The following is a 14,415-nucleotide window of genomic DNA, read 5'->3' as shown; positions in this document are numbered from 1 at the left end:
GTGCCGGCACGAGGCAGCCTGAGTTGGAACAGGGGCCAGAGGTTTAGAGGAGCCATCTCTGTTCCTCACTTACAAATCAAGTGCCTGTCTGCTCAGGATGGCAAAAGCCTGTGGACACAGTATGAAGGGGAATACAAGCCCCCTCCCTGCTCCCTGCCTGCATGCTCCCACTGCGGTGGGAAGGTCGAGCCTCTCCTGGCCCAGGCTTCCCTGCCGTGCTGGGTGGGGCTGGTGCCTGGAAGGGGTCCTGGCAGCCCAGGGCAGGGGAGCCCTTCTGGGCACCCCCGCTCTGAACAGCGGTCCCCAGGGGAGAGGCTGGCTGCAGTGACCTGCCCTGCTACCCTGCCCCTGTGCAGTTTCTGTTGGGAAAGCTGTGAAACCGAGGCTGCTCTCCCGAGATGTACGTGCACCAGGGGGACCTGCTGCACCAGCCAATGCAGAGGGATGCAGCAGGTTCCTCTAAGGACTCAAGGAAGCTCCATGTGCAGCAGAGAAGCAGGACATCCCTACACAGTGCCACCTCCTTTCCCTTCCTCACATTCTCCAAGGGGAAAGCACAATCCCCATATTTTACTTTTCTCTTAGGGGAAAAAAACCCCAAACACCTCACCACAAAAAACCTATCTTACTTGGATGAAGGAGACAGGCAAACCTGGTGTAAACCATGTTTCTGCGATGTTGTTAGCATGCAGAGAGGAAGCAAGTTCTATGCTAAGAAGGGATCCTCACTAGGACACAGTAAGAGGTCCCTCACAAGCAAATCATATGAGCGGCTCAGTCTTTGCCAAAGCCTATTCCACAGGGAACAGCTGCTGCTGAAGGTATTGGTGAGCAGATGCTGAAAGCAGTCACAGATCTCAGCCCAACTTCGCTGTAACAAAATCATTGTTTGCTTCAGGCCAATCCAACATGAGGGAGCCAAGTCACCCTGCACTGAAGCAGCTATCACTGGAAGCGCAACCCCATCTGTGACATGTATTCAAAGATCAAGCATAAATATCTACAACATAGATGTAGCACATCCAAGACAACCCTTCATTGTGACATGGATCCTACCTTGCTGCCGAGCGCCAGTGCTGCAGAGGTAGCCTCACTGGTTAGTCTCCGTCCTGTGCTGGAGCCTCCGTCCCGCAGCCTTTCCACCACACACACCCCTTGTCTCTGTGCCGTTGCACCTCGCTCCCTTCTCTGCCATGACTCTTTCCCTTAAGGGAAGAAAGGAGGATCTGGGCTTCTTTCTAATATCCTCTCCTCCACTGAACCTGACACACAGTTGAGTCCAACTCCTCTCCCTGATAAGCGAAGCCAGGTAGTGCCACAATCCCCTCCCGCTCCTTGATGAAGGAGCTGAGCTCTTTACACACCTGGTCCTTCACCTACACCCTTCCCATGCGCCCCGCCCCTGCACCCCTGCTGATCTCGAGCACAGGTGGGAACACAGCAAAGCCAGAACATAAAGATGCAGCTTTGGCTGGAGAAGAGATTGAAGGGAGACCCAGCTTCTCTTTCACTTGGGTGATGTGTCTATGGAGGGAAAGAAAATTCTCCCTTTTCTTCTCCCTAGCTGAAGCCAAGAGCAATATGAGCTCCTCCTCCCTTTTAACCTTCTCTAGTAGCTGTGCTTTGCCTCAGGCAGTTTCTGTGCAGCTTTGATAGTTCTCCATGTTGCTGTCATGCTTGTGAAGATCCTCTGCTTGTCCCACAGAGAGGGTGAGGTTCAGCTGGGGGGGGGATGTTGCAGGATTCAGCCAATGAAAGGCATGCCCAAATATATGGAGCAGAAGACCAACGCCAGCACACGGTTCTCATGGCCTCCCATTGGAGCCAGTAAGGAAAAGTTAAGACCAAGTTTAAGTACTGATTTTTCAGCCTGAGGTTTTTCCATGCAGTCATTTCAATTAACGTTATGCCAGAGCAGTCTGGTTTCTGAGCAGGACAGACTCAGTCAGTTATCACACGAGACAGCTGGTGCATGCGAGTGTGTGGCCAGCAACTCTGCTGGCTGGCTACTTGGTTCAAGTTCTCCTTCCCAATCCTGCACGGAGAAGATGGTGCGGTCTGTTCCTGCAGTAAGAGGTATTGCACCATGTAGGACCCAGACCAGATGTCAAACCACACACCAGCTCTGAGCTGAGAGCGTTTTGTACAATGGCACCAAATAACTGACACAACCTCGGGAAAACCTTAAAATCTGCAGACACCAGAGGTAGCCAACAGCAAATAAAGTGAGCAAGAAGGCAGCAGAGAGCTCTGGGAGGGGTCCGCTGCTTTCCAAATGCCACCTGCCGTCCTGATGCAGCTGAGCCAGTACAGCCTCCCACATTTGGCTCCCTCCCCATGGGGCCAGGACATGGACATCATGCTCTCTGGTCCAGCACAAATACAGCAGGTGTCCTACAGACCTTCTCCAACACCTCTCTCCCGCAGGTCCCCAGAACCTCCCTCGCTGGATCTCTTTGGTACTGCAACCCAAGCAGGTGGTTTTTAGCAGGTCCTGTGTATTCCCAAGACCCGTTAGGCAAGTAACTTTGTCGCTGGATACTTCCCAATCTGCAGATTTAGCAAGTGCACATTCTCCTCCATCTTTCAGGTCATTATGGAAATGCTGAAAAAACCAGACCCAGAACAGATTTTCCCTAAACTTCACTCAGCAGACCCCTTCCTTTTCAACAGTCAACCATAGATAACTTTCTAGATATCTAATGGGTTTTGTACCTACCCAACATCCCATCTACATCATCCTTAGGAACCACTTAAATGGCAGCGAGGGCTCGAATTCACCGTGACCTTACCCTGTCATAGAGGAAAACCAGATTATTTTGACCAGATCCTTGACAGGTCTGTATGGCTCCTGCTCAGCTCCGCTGCTTACAAGTAGTGAGATTTTTTTGTTCCAGCATTTTTTGGGTGGTAGGTGGGTGAGGGGATTTAACTGTCAGCCGTTCCTGGCTTTTGACCCCAGTCCCCATTTTGAAGGGGGGGTACAAAGCTTGCATTTTACCATCTTTCCATGGCTTACTGTCCCCCAGTAGTTCTCACAGATAACAGCAAACATTTCTGGAATTGCTTTGCGTGAAGTTCACCATGCCCAGATGGTCTGAAAAAAATCCCATTTATCTAAATACTCTCTTACTTGTGCTTTCTTTATTCAAGACCAGACTTTTAGCCCCCATCACTGGCATGGCTTGTGCTATCCATCTCCCCGTAGCTGACTTTACCTGAAGGCTAATGCAAAGCGCACCAGACAGCTGGGTCTACTCAGGGGCTGCTGTCAGTGTTTCCCCTCTCTGCTGAAAAGCAGCACAACACCATCTTTGGTTAGTCCCTGTTAATGCAACAGCAACTTGTTTTCTGGCGTCTCTTGCTTGGTGCACGTGAGCTTTTACGTGGTCTCGCAATAAAGCTCCAAACTGCAGACTGGATGTGAACATCCAAGCTCCTGCTGGAGATATTAAAAACTGGGCTCAGGTGGGTAGATAGCTGTAAGAGGCAGGTCTAATTTCTGTCTTAATTGCTTTTAGGACCTGGTTGCAGGCAGGCCAGGGAAGGGCTGGGAGCGGGGTAGGGTCCCCACCACCCACTGCAGCACTCCAGGAGCAGCACCCTCCTGCAGCTGCGGGGGTGGTGGCACCCAGCGGCTGCTAGCACCCAGGGCAGCCTGGGGTGCGGGATGCCGCTCTCCTGCCAGTGTCCGCAGGATAAGGAAAGCCTCTGATAAAAAACCTTTGCCTTTCCTGGTCCCCGATGGCTCTCCAGCCCTGCTTCCCTGCCTCTTGCAGCCTGGGGCTCCATCTTCTTCTGCTCTTGAAGTCTTCCTCTCTGCAGCACGTCACCTGCCGGAGGTGCAGGGCTGCTCCCCTGCACCCCACATCCTCCCTGCATCCCTTCGGCCGCCCCTAAGCCAAGCTGCTCCAGCTGCACAAAGGTCCCCAAAGGCGCCTTTGATGGGGCTCCCCCAAGCAAGGATGCCTGCACAGAAGAGGCAACTAATTGCTGCCTGTGGCCTCAAAGTAAAAAAGAACAAAAATAGACAAAACCTCAAGATACGTCCCCTCCAAAACAGGCCTGTTGGCTGTTTCAGCTCACCAGCAGCACCTACGAAGGACTTTCCTTCACAGAGCACCAGGAGAAGTCATTTCCACAAAGCTTCAGGGAATTAGCACTGACCTGGGGAAGGAGGATGCTGTTATTAGCTCCCCGAGCCCCAGAAAGTGCCGCTGCTTTCCTCAAACCCACAGCTCAGCATGCCAGACAACTTGCCAAACAGCAGCAACAGCAATATAAAACACGGGAGAAATCAGAGTCTTCCCCTGCCTAGGTCTGGGCAATTTATTGTTATTTCTTGTTTAGCCAGAGACCAGCAGAGCGAAGGGGCTGACGCTGGGCCCACGGCGGGCCTTCCCTGGGGAGGGCGTAGGGCAGGCAGGGTAAGGCGAGCCCTCCTGGCAGCACTGGAAAGGGGGTACCCCCATTCTGGGAGGAGGAGATGACCATCTGAAAAGCTACAACGCCTCTAGGAGGAGGACAGAGGGTCCCTACGAGACAATCTCAGAAAACCCTCCTTCTGCTGGGGTGATTCCTGCCTTGTGAAAGATACTCCCCACCCCAGCAGCCCGCACGGATGGACTGGCAGCAAAGAGTTCTTCCAGAGGTGAATCCCTCTGGACATGCAGAGCCCTGCCTCCAGCGCCCTGCTTTGCACTGCTGGGCAGGGCAGTGCCAGCAGAGCGAGGGCAGTCGGGCAGCTGACCTCATCCCACAGAGCATCACCTCTGAAGCACCAAGATCACATCAAGCAGTTTAAGCAGAAAAGAGCAACTATGGAAACACCACTTCTTCGATGCTCTTGTGCTTGTGGGGATCCCTGGTGCAGCTGTGGGAGCGCTGCTGGGGCAGCACGTGAGGAGGGAGCTGGTGGCTGCCTCACCGGGACCACGGCTGTCACAGAAAGTGCCCCAAATAGCACCGTGAGGAGAGAGGTCGCCCCATTGCTCCCACGTGCTCGCCATCCCCTCTCTAAAGAAAGCTTCCAAACACAGAAGTTTATTCCTCTTCCCCAAACACCATCACCTCAGCTGCCTGCTTCTGCATTTCCCGAAGGTGGGGAAGGCGCTGCACCATGCTGGGAAATCCAGAGCAGGAGCCCTGCTTGTCGGGGAAGCCTGGGCAAGGTGCAGGCTGCCACCCTCTCCGGGGGTGGGAAGTGCAGCCCACAGCCCTGCAGCAGCTTTCCAGCTCACAGCCTTGGAGGGCGAAATCCCATCCGCCAGGTGGGAGCCAGCACCCACTCAGAGGCTCAGACACTGGGGGGCTCCCGTCCAGGGACAGGCTCCAAGGCTCGCCTTGGCTTTACGAAGCACAGTGCCTTCGAGCAGCCACAGGCTCAGTTTCAGTGGTAAAATGAAAGCCTGATTTTTTGTTATCATCTCCCTCTCATTTCTAGCTCCCTGGCGGTGAGCAAGGGGACTGGGGCAGCGGGACCAGCTGCTGATGACTGCAGAAGGGGGAAGCACAGAGGGACAGAGCCTGCAGGACACCTTGCTGTTGCTAATGCTCAGGAAGACACAGGATCAAGATGGAGAAAACAACATTTCTCTCACAGTTCAGAACAAAGTCTAGGTATGAAAAAGACATCAAATAAATCAACACATACATGACAGCATTTATTAGTCATTTTTACACATTGCAGAGTGGCCAATGCACCCTGCGAAGAGCCGGCTCTGCGCCCCTGCTGCCTCCAGCCCGCGGGGCCAGCCCTGGGCTGGGATTGTAGGTGCTGCCTGAGATGCTCTGCGGGGCAGAGCTCCCAGGTCTGAGGCAGTAGCTAGTCAGGTTAAATAGATTGTTTAATAACAGTCAAGGGCATATCTTGGGTAACAGCCATTAAAGTTCATGGGACTCAGTTCCTTGGATCACAGAGGAGAAGGGAGAGCCTGGGCAAAGCCCCACGTGTCTCACTGGATAACCCCATCGCCCAGAAGCTCCTTTCAGCTGGGTCACTGGTGTGGGGGGTAACATTTGAACCCGAGTCTGCCAGTTCAGCATTTACAGCAGATCAGGTAAGGCGTTAGTCAGGTCATTGCCTGGGCTCAGCTCACAGTCTTGGTGTTGCTTTTCCAGCTGTGTTTTGTGCTCCAATGAGCAGCAGCTGGGATTTGGGAGCAGGAGGCACCACTGCTCATCTCCTCACCCATGGCATTCCTGGGGAGCTCCAGGGAGTGTATGGCATTTGGGAAGGACCCCACTGAGCCCTTCCTAGGGCTATGGGTCATATGCTCCCCCCAGGGGTTCCTGTCAGCCTCCTGCGACCAGCTCAGCCCAGGCAGACACCAGTGGGGACAGCACTTACCCCAGCCCCAAGGGAAGGGAGCGGAGGGAGGGGCAGGGGCTGAGGGCCAACATCGCTGTTACACTGGTAAAGCCCAAACTGGTGTAAACTAGGGAAGGGAAGCATCCCAATGGCGTTTCACCTGCTAGCCAACAAGCTTGAGGCACACATGCTCTGCTTCTCATTTTGAGGACACAGGTTACGTTTGGGGTTGGAAGATGACACAAGGGGGAAGGTTTCCCCTCTCTGGCCTAGGTGGAAAAAGGACATGCAGCCAGCTCAGGGTCTGCCTGCCCTGGGCATGGTGAGCTATGAGCGCTGCACAGCGCTAAACGCCTGCGCAGAAAATGGTCTTTAAGCAGCCCGTATCCCCACAGACTGGTACAAAGGGGTCAGTGCTACTCCAGGCTAAGAGGAGACGCTGAGGCACAGAGGTGGAAGGAAGGACTTGTGCAAGGCCACGGTGCAAACGTGTGACAAGGCTGGTGCCTGGGCATGTGAGTGACTTAGCCCACATCCTGCCCTCCTAGTACCAGGTACGGGGGCAGAGAGGGATCTTCATCACGACCCAGGACAGAACTGAGAGGGGCACCGGATGAGGCAGGGAATGGTTCCTCCTCTCCCTGTGTTAACAGGGAGAGTAAAAAACCAGGCAGCATCATATTGGCCAGAAGAAGCCACGGGCTCAAAGGGAAGAGCAGCTCTGAAGGAGCCTTACAGGTTTGGTTCCAGGATGAAAAAGATGTTTCTGTTTCCCCTCCCTACACAACCTTAAGAAACAGCAGGGATTTTCCAGTTCAGTGCTGTTCCCGCTGGCAGTCTCCCAGGGCTCCCCCCACCCAGAGCAGCAGCAGGTTTGGGCTCTGCTCTCCTGGTCTCCCCCAGAACTGGGGACCACGCAGTGAGTGGGAAGTGCTGTTTTGAGAGGAGCTTCCCCTCCTTTTCCCAAGGAGGGACCTGGCACGCGCAGGATGCAAGCAGTCCCTGGGAAGGAGGCAAGGCACAAGGCAAACCCAAGGGATGCGGAGAAAAGGGAAAAGCAGAACCAAAGCTCTGAGGTCTCCAGCCCCCAGCCACCTCCCCTCTCGCCCTGCTACCAGCCTGCGACAACCCGCACCTCGCCCTGGCATGCCCCTGCTGCAAGGCAGACACACCACAGGCGAATGTGCAAGTTAATCTGAAGGCTGTTATGCAGAGTGACCTCCTCCTAACCCCCATCACACCCACCCCATCAGGCACCTGAGCTCCAGAGAGGAGTGAAAAGCTTCCCTTTTCCCTCTCCCCCCTCCACCCCAGTCTCCTCTTCCCTCCCTGGTTTTATTCCCCCTCTGCTTTCTGGGTGCTCCTCAGATAATTTTTGAAGAAGCTGCAGAAGAGCACCAGGAAACCGAGATACAACACAGATGAAAGGGAAACGGTTGTCTAAGTGGTGTGGCAGACCGTATCCTCCATCCAGAAGATGATCAAGACGTTCAGTATTCTATACGCTGGCGTCAGCAGCATCTGTGAGAAGGTGATTGCCATGGTGATGAAGCAGGATGCCTGGAAGCCTGTGGCTTGCACGGTGTAGTAGGAGTACAGGACAGCACAGACACTGACGTGCAGGACTGCAAGTGAGCCGCCGCCAGCCACCATGTCCTTATAGCCGTACTGGGTGACAGCGTGGTAGTGTGGTGGCACCAGTGGAAGAAGATGAGCTTCTTTTTCTGGAGAACAATGAACATGATATCACCTTGGGCTGGGGGAGAGGTGCATTGTAAAAGGTAAATGCACAGCAGTTGCACAAGTTTTCATGCAAGGCAGAATACGCGAGCTTCAATGCTGGAGCCGTTACATGATTTGATCCTACCAAAACCTAGGTTCTCACTGGGATCGTCTGTACCGATAAAGCCCATGTAGGCACCTCCCTTCTGGCACCTTTGCAAAAGACCGTTTATAGCTGGTTTGGATAAAACCCGGGCCGTGGGCATAACTCGTTTGAACAAGAGGAAAGAGCTGCAGTGCAAGTGTCAAAGGTAGAGAGCTTCAGTTAGTGGTGTAGGCAGGAGGTGGCGCTGGCTCCGGGAAGACTCTCGGATCTGTGCAGGTCTACCGATTTGCCTGCATTGCCCCTCTTTCCCAAGGTTAGCTGTCACCCTTCCTCCCAGCCACCTCGGCACAGGTGCATTTCTTGGGAGGTGGAACAGAAAACAGGGAGGGTAAAACCCAGCAATCAGAGCTGCAAGAAGAGCTGGGGGAGACCCTGTGACACCACGGTCTCCAGCAAAGGGGCTCTCAGCTCTTTGGCCATTAGAGGGGAGCAAAAGCCTGCGAAAGTGCAGGGAGGCATCACCCGCTGAGCAGAGCCCTTCACTCTCCAACAGCAAGAGCAGGCAGGCGGCTAGCTGTGCTCCTCCCTGAGCTGTTAGCTCTCCCCCCCTGCAGAAGCAGGGCGCTCAGGCCCATAAAGAGAGGGTCCCCTGCTCCTTGCAAGCAGTCCATCTGTCTTCCTTCCGCTCCTCCAGTCGCAGGTCAGCTGCATTTCCTTGCAAGGGTCACCCAAATAGGCTGATACAAAGAGTTTGGGTTCAAATTCTTCACAGTACCAGAGGAAATAGTCCCTCCTTGTAGCTCCCCGAATGGCGTTTGACTGGCAGTCATTAAGAGACACAGCTCAGCAGTGATGTCTCTTCTTTACCCTGGCAAGATACAGCCATAAGAAGCAGCTTTCGTGTCTGTACAGTGTTTTCACATGGTCCTTCTGAAGGATGTGTGTGGTGATCAAGAAAGTTGGTCATTTTAGAACAATTTTGCACAGAGCTAGCCAAAGCATTGCCTCCTTAATGCATATGTACTCTAAAAGGCTGCTGCTGGGGAGCATGCTGGATGGGACCACCTTCCCCCTGCCAGGCAAACCGGTGTTTCCCAAACAGGACAAAACCAAAGCAGACCCACTAAATGGGAGGATGAGGACTCTCAGAAGGGACTACCTGGAGTCCTTACTAGTGCTCCGGGTTATGTCTTGTTGTCTAACCTAGTTGCGCTTACCACTGTGAAACATCTCCAAAGAGACAATAATGTAAGGCATAGCTAATGTCCTAAGGGTTAAACAAAATTATGGTGACATCAAGAGCTATTAACCCAAAGATGTCATAATCCGTAATCACCCTTCGGATGAATGCTATCACAGCTCTAAGCTAAGGGTTACAAATCCCATGTGAAACACCAATGATGAAAATCGCATCTAAGGAGCTTTCCTGTTGGCTTTGTGTAGCATGTACCATTTACAAAACCTTTTGTTCTTTGAAGCCTGTAAATGGGCCAACTGGTGTTTGGGAACAGTGACTAAGACAAATGTGTTAAGTGAGCAGCTGGGATTTTGCCTGGAGCTGCTACGTCTTCAAACTTTGTTCTGAAAACAACAGTTGAATACACATGCAGAACCCGGAGAACCTGAGATTGGTAGAGAATTTGTCAATTTAATTCATCAATGTCTGCTTTCGCAGCTGAAAATTCAGAGGCTGAAGGAGACCGCTCTACCTAACAAGTTATTGAACAAATACATGTGCAAAAACCCTATTGAAGGACTTCTGATTAAGATCAAAAGTGTCCTTCAAACAACCTGATCACCTACATCTTTATCACAGAAGTCTCAAAACTCAGGCTGATTTAAAAATAACATCTATAAGCATTCATGCCTGTATCTATTTGTGTTTTCTGAACTGTTCGTTAAAGAGAGACCTAGTACAAAACAACATTCATAATTTCTCAGCCAGAACACATTCGGTACTTCAAACAAGAGTAAAATAAATCACAACAACAAAACAACATCATTGCATTAACCAAACTGTCATCGCGAGTTGTTGCCTGTGTTGGTTACGGTGTGTAAGAGGTCTCCACCCTGCAGCCTCAAACATACAAAGCACCTTCTCCTTTGCTAAGCCAGACAGATTATCCCCAGAGTCATGCACACAGCCAGACCTTGCCAATGGCTCTGTGTCAGCCCCTCTTCACTTCATCATTCTCCTGCTCCAAAGCCCAATTAAGTCACCTGCACTTACAGTTAGTAGAAGTTACACCAACACCAGACACACATAAAACATCACCTCTTTCCTCCACTTGAAGTCTCTCAAGGCTGCAGAGCCTTGTTCTATTTGCCAATCCCAGGCAAAGCTGAGAGACCAAAATGGAAGTTCAGCACTTTGCTGCGTAAAACCTGCTGGCTACAGAAGTGGGACTTAAATGCTACAACACCCCCAGGCCTCCTAAACCACGTCCCAAAGTGCCACGTCTACATGTTTTTTGAATCCCCCCGGGGATGGTGACTCCCCCACCTCTCTGAGCAGCCTGTGCCAGTGCCTGACCACTCTTTCACTAAAGACATTTTTCCTAATATCCAATCTAAGCCTCCCCTGATGCACCTTGAGGCCATTTCTTCTCATGCTATTGCTAGTGACTTGGGAGAAGAGACCAACACCCACCTCGCTTGAAGAGCCTGAAGGGCTCTCCTCCCCACTGGCTCCAGCCCTGTGCTACTTGTCACTTCCCACCTCAGCTAGGCTGCTTGCAATTAGTTATTTCAAACTTCCTCTGAGATGCCTCCAGGCCTGAACCTAGTTCAGCCAATTTTTTACTATCTGTAATTACTCTCAGCTTTGTTCATTCATCTCCTGCCAAAATATGTCTTTAGCACCATCCCTCACACTAGCGATCCAAGGGGCAATTGCAAGAGAAAAGAGAGCAAAGCAATTAATTTTTAAGATCACCTTTTACCAAACCCTGTCTTTTGCCCTTACCTTCTTGCCAGTTTAGCTTTAATGAAAATTAACAATTAAACCCTTCTTCCCCATTAGTTTTGATTTTAAAAAGACTGGCCTTAATAGCAGTCCATGCACTTCACTGGTGGGTTCAGGGCACAGCTGTTAATGTTTCCCTGCCTGGAGTCCAAAATCCAGCATTACCTCTGCTTGAACTGATAGATCACCTCACCCAAAGCTTTGCAGAGGGCACTGAAGTTTAACTCCAGCCGAAGCATCTGTTGAACTAATGTTGTTGGGATTATAACACTGAGTTTACCACTTGCAGAGCATGCAATGTTGTTTTTGTGTTTTTTTTTTTCTCTTTTTTGGCAAGATACACAGGTTAATCTGTGCTGCTTTCAAGAATGGTTTAACTATTATGCTTCTATTACTTGACATACTTTTCTAAGAGGAGACATTAGATACATGGGGCGCCCCTTACGCTCATGAATGCTACCATTCTGTTTTCAGTAACTCCTCCAAGCTTCCTTATTCTCTCAGATTTCATAAAAACAGAGAGTCATCTTGTTTCCTTTGAACTACTGCTAAATAGTTCTACATATCACTTTGAGCACACTTGCCTCTTCACAGTCAAGCAGGATCACTCTGGTCTTCCGGGATTAGCAATAACAGAAGAAAACTCAGCTTTGCAAAGCTCTTTTCTAAGATTGCTGAGTTTTACATCAGCACACGGTCAATCTCAGAAGAGCTTGCTTTACAAGAACACATACAACTGAATTCAAAGGAGACAGGGATTAGGTGAGTCAACAGCATCACTACCACAGCACTGGTACAAATTTATAATTAAATAATAATTCAAAAGTGTTCCTTTAGAAGATTTCTACACAGCCATTACTGCTACAGACACCACCAAAGGTAGCTATGAGAAGAACATAGCCCCAGCTGCATCCTACAGAGAGTCTTTTATAGCAGCAGGCAGAGCAGCCCCCCTGGGGGTAAACAGGCTCAGCTGAAGGGTGAGGGGCATCTTACCCAGCAGCAGTCCCTGAGCAAGAAGGAAAAGGCTGAGAGAGGGAGGAGGAGCTTCCTGAACCCCAATACACCCATCAGCTATTCAGAGCGATTGGCTGCCCTCAGCTGTCCTGAAAGGCACAGCACCCAGCTCCCGGCTGGCGGGTGGTGCAGGACCACCCATGGCATGTGTAACGTCTCCCTGGCGTCTGCAAGCTTTGGGGGAGCCCTTCCAAAGCACAGCCTGGGGGGGAATCGTGGGTCTTCCTGTTGTTTGAGAGCATGCCTTGCCTGAGCACCTGGAAGAGCAGCTGCTTTCCTCCGCATTGCCTTCAGGACTCGCTTCCTTTGCTTTCCAGGCAAGCAGGGGCTGCTGTGAGTGTCGGGGCCTTGCACAAGTTTCCCGTCTCCTGTGTTTTGGCCGGCCCTGGCAAGGAGGTGCTGCCCCACTGACCTTCCCATCGCACTGGCCTCCCTGAGCCTCACAGAGCAGCTGGTCCTTCCTGCACCCCAACCAGGAGTAGCCCATTCACGTGTCCCGCTGCGCCCCTAGGATGACGCACATTGTGACCTGCAATTTATGCTGCATCTCTCCTCTCTGAAAGGCACCAGATCTGATTTACAAGCCCGAAAGTGTCAGTGCGGTCCTTTGTTTTGGAATATCCCTTCCCGCGTGTTGCCCCTTGGGCTGACACCAGAGCAGCAGATAGGTGCTGCCTGGAGATGACTTGTAGCTCCAGCAGCCTGAAACAGTCCAGCCCCTGCAACACAGCTGGTGAGCCAGGCAATCCCCACCACTGGAATACAGCTCATCCCTCCAGGAAACCTCCCTCCTCAAATAAATTGGGGTTGGGACCTTTGCACCAGCCTGAGAACTCCCTGCTCCCAGGAACAGGGGTGGTTATAGGTATCAGGATCAAGCCCTGCTGTGCAGCCCCACCTGCCGTGACACAGCCCCACGGAGGTCCTGGTCGGGACAGGGAGAGTTGCCTACTCCAAAGGGTCTCGATGGCAAATGGCCACTGCTGGGGACTGGACATGCTTGGCATGAGCTTGGGCTCATTCCCTTCCTCTGTGGGAAGTATTTGCAGTGTGGAAGCACCAGAGGAGACCATTGCCCATGATCCCAAGAGCATCAAGGGGGTGCATGGACACCACAAGGGAGAGGTCCATGGGCAGAGCCTGCCCGTTGGGGGCGAGTGGCTGCGGCTGAGCCATGCACAGGTCCCTGCATCAGCCAAAGAGAAGGGTTTCCTGGCACGGAGGTGCTCTTTGCTCACTGTCATTTAATGATGGGGTGAGTCAAAATCATTTTCTTTCAGCAGCCCGTCCACTTTGAGGCTTTCCTCTCACAGCCGGAGTGATTTCACACTCACCTGCAGAGGGAGATGGCTCCTCTTTATTAGCCAAATTTTGTTGACACAGTCTGGTGCCGCCACCTTACCAGGCTAGAAAAACCAGCCGCGGAGCTGACACGGCCCTGCTGCGGCCCACGAACAGGCTCTCCAGTAGGGATGCTGCCACGGGGGACATGAGAGCACACACAAAAGCTCCGGGGATGAAGCAGCAATAGATTATTAGCTGTTTGCAAAGTCCCGCAGGAGAGCAGCATCTGGGGCGGTGCCAGGCCCCGCTGTGTGCTCCAGAGGTGGTACAGCCGCTGATGCTGGCCTAAGAGAGGATCAGGAGCGGCGTGAGCATGTGGCTTCACCCCTTTCCTGTCTTCAGCAAGGAGCTGCTCCCAGCAGAGGTGCTGCCCCCGTCCCGGGGCTTGGGCAGAGCTGCACGGCCACCACCTGGAACATACACTCATCTGCAAACCCAGGGTGTCTCAGATGCTGGGATGGCTCCCGCTCTCGGGGATGTCATGCCTCACATGTTGAGCAGGTTTGCGAGGAGCTGTTGGGGCTGGGCAAACCTGAAAAGCTGGCTCACGCGTGCCCTAAACACCTCCCTGCCTGCAGAGCCACTCGGGGCCCTCACGGGGAGCTTTGCACACAGCAGTGAGACTGCTGGGATTTCAGCGTCCTGCTCAGGCTCCCCGTGCCTTGCCAAGAGCAAGACAGAGGAGCAGAAGGCAGCTTTGCACTGTGCAGGGCTCAATGAGGTTGCAGCTCCTGGGTGAGGCTTCTTCAGCCCTCTGAAAAGTATTGACTCATGTCCTACTTTTCCTTGAGGGGCGAAAAAAAAAAGGCTTGTTCCCTGCTTGCTGCCCCACAAACCACAGTTTTAATTTCCTAAGTTACTCCACAGCCCAACCTGCTCACCCCAGTGCCTGGGACGGGGGAGGGCACACAGTAATTAAGACGCACCTTACCCAGAGATTGGGTACCAAGC

The sequence above is a fragment of the Phalacrocorax carbo genome, chromosome 12, assembly GCF_963921805.1.
Source record: "Phalacrocorax carbo chromosome 12, bPhaCar2.1, whole genome shotgun sequence".
In the NCBI taxonomy this organism is placed as follows: Eukaryota; Metazoa; Chordata; class Aves; order Suliformes; family Phalacrocoracidae; genus Phalacrocorax; species Phalacrocorax carbo.
This window is presented reverse-complemented; position numbering follows the sequence as displayed.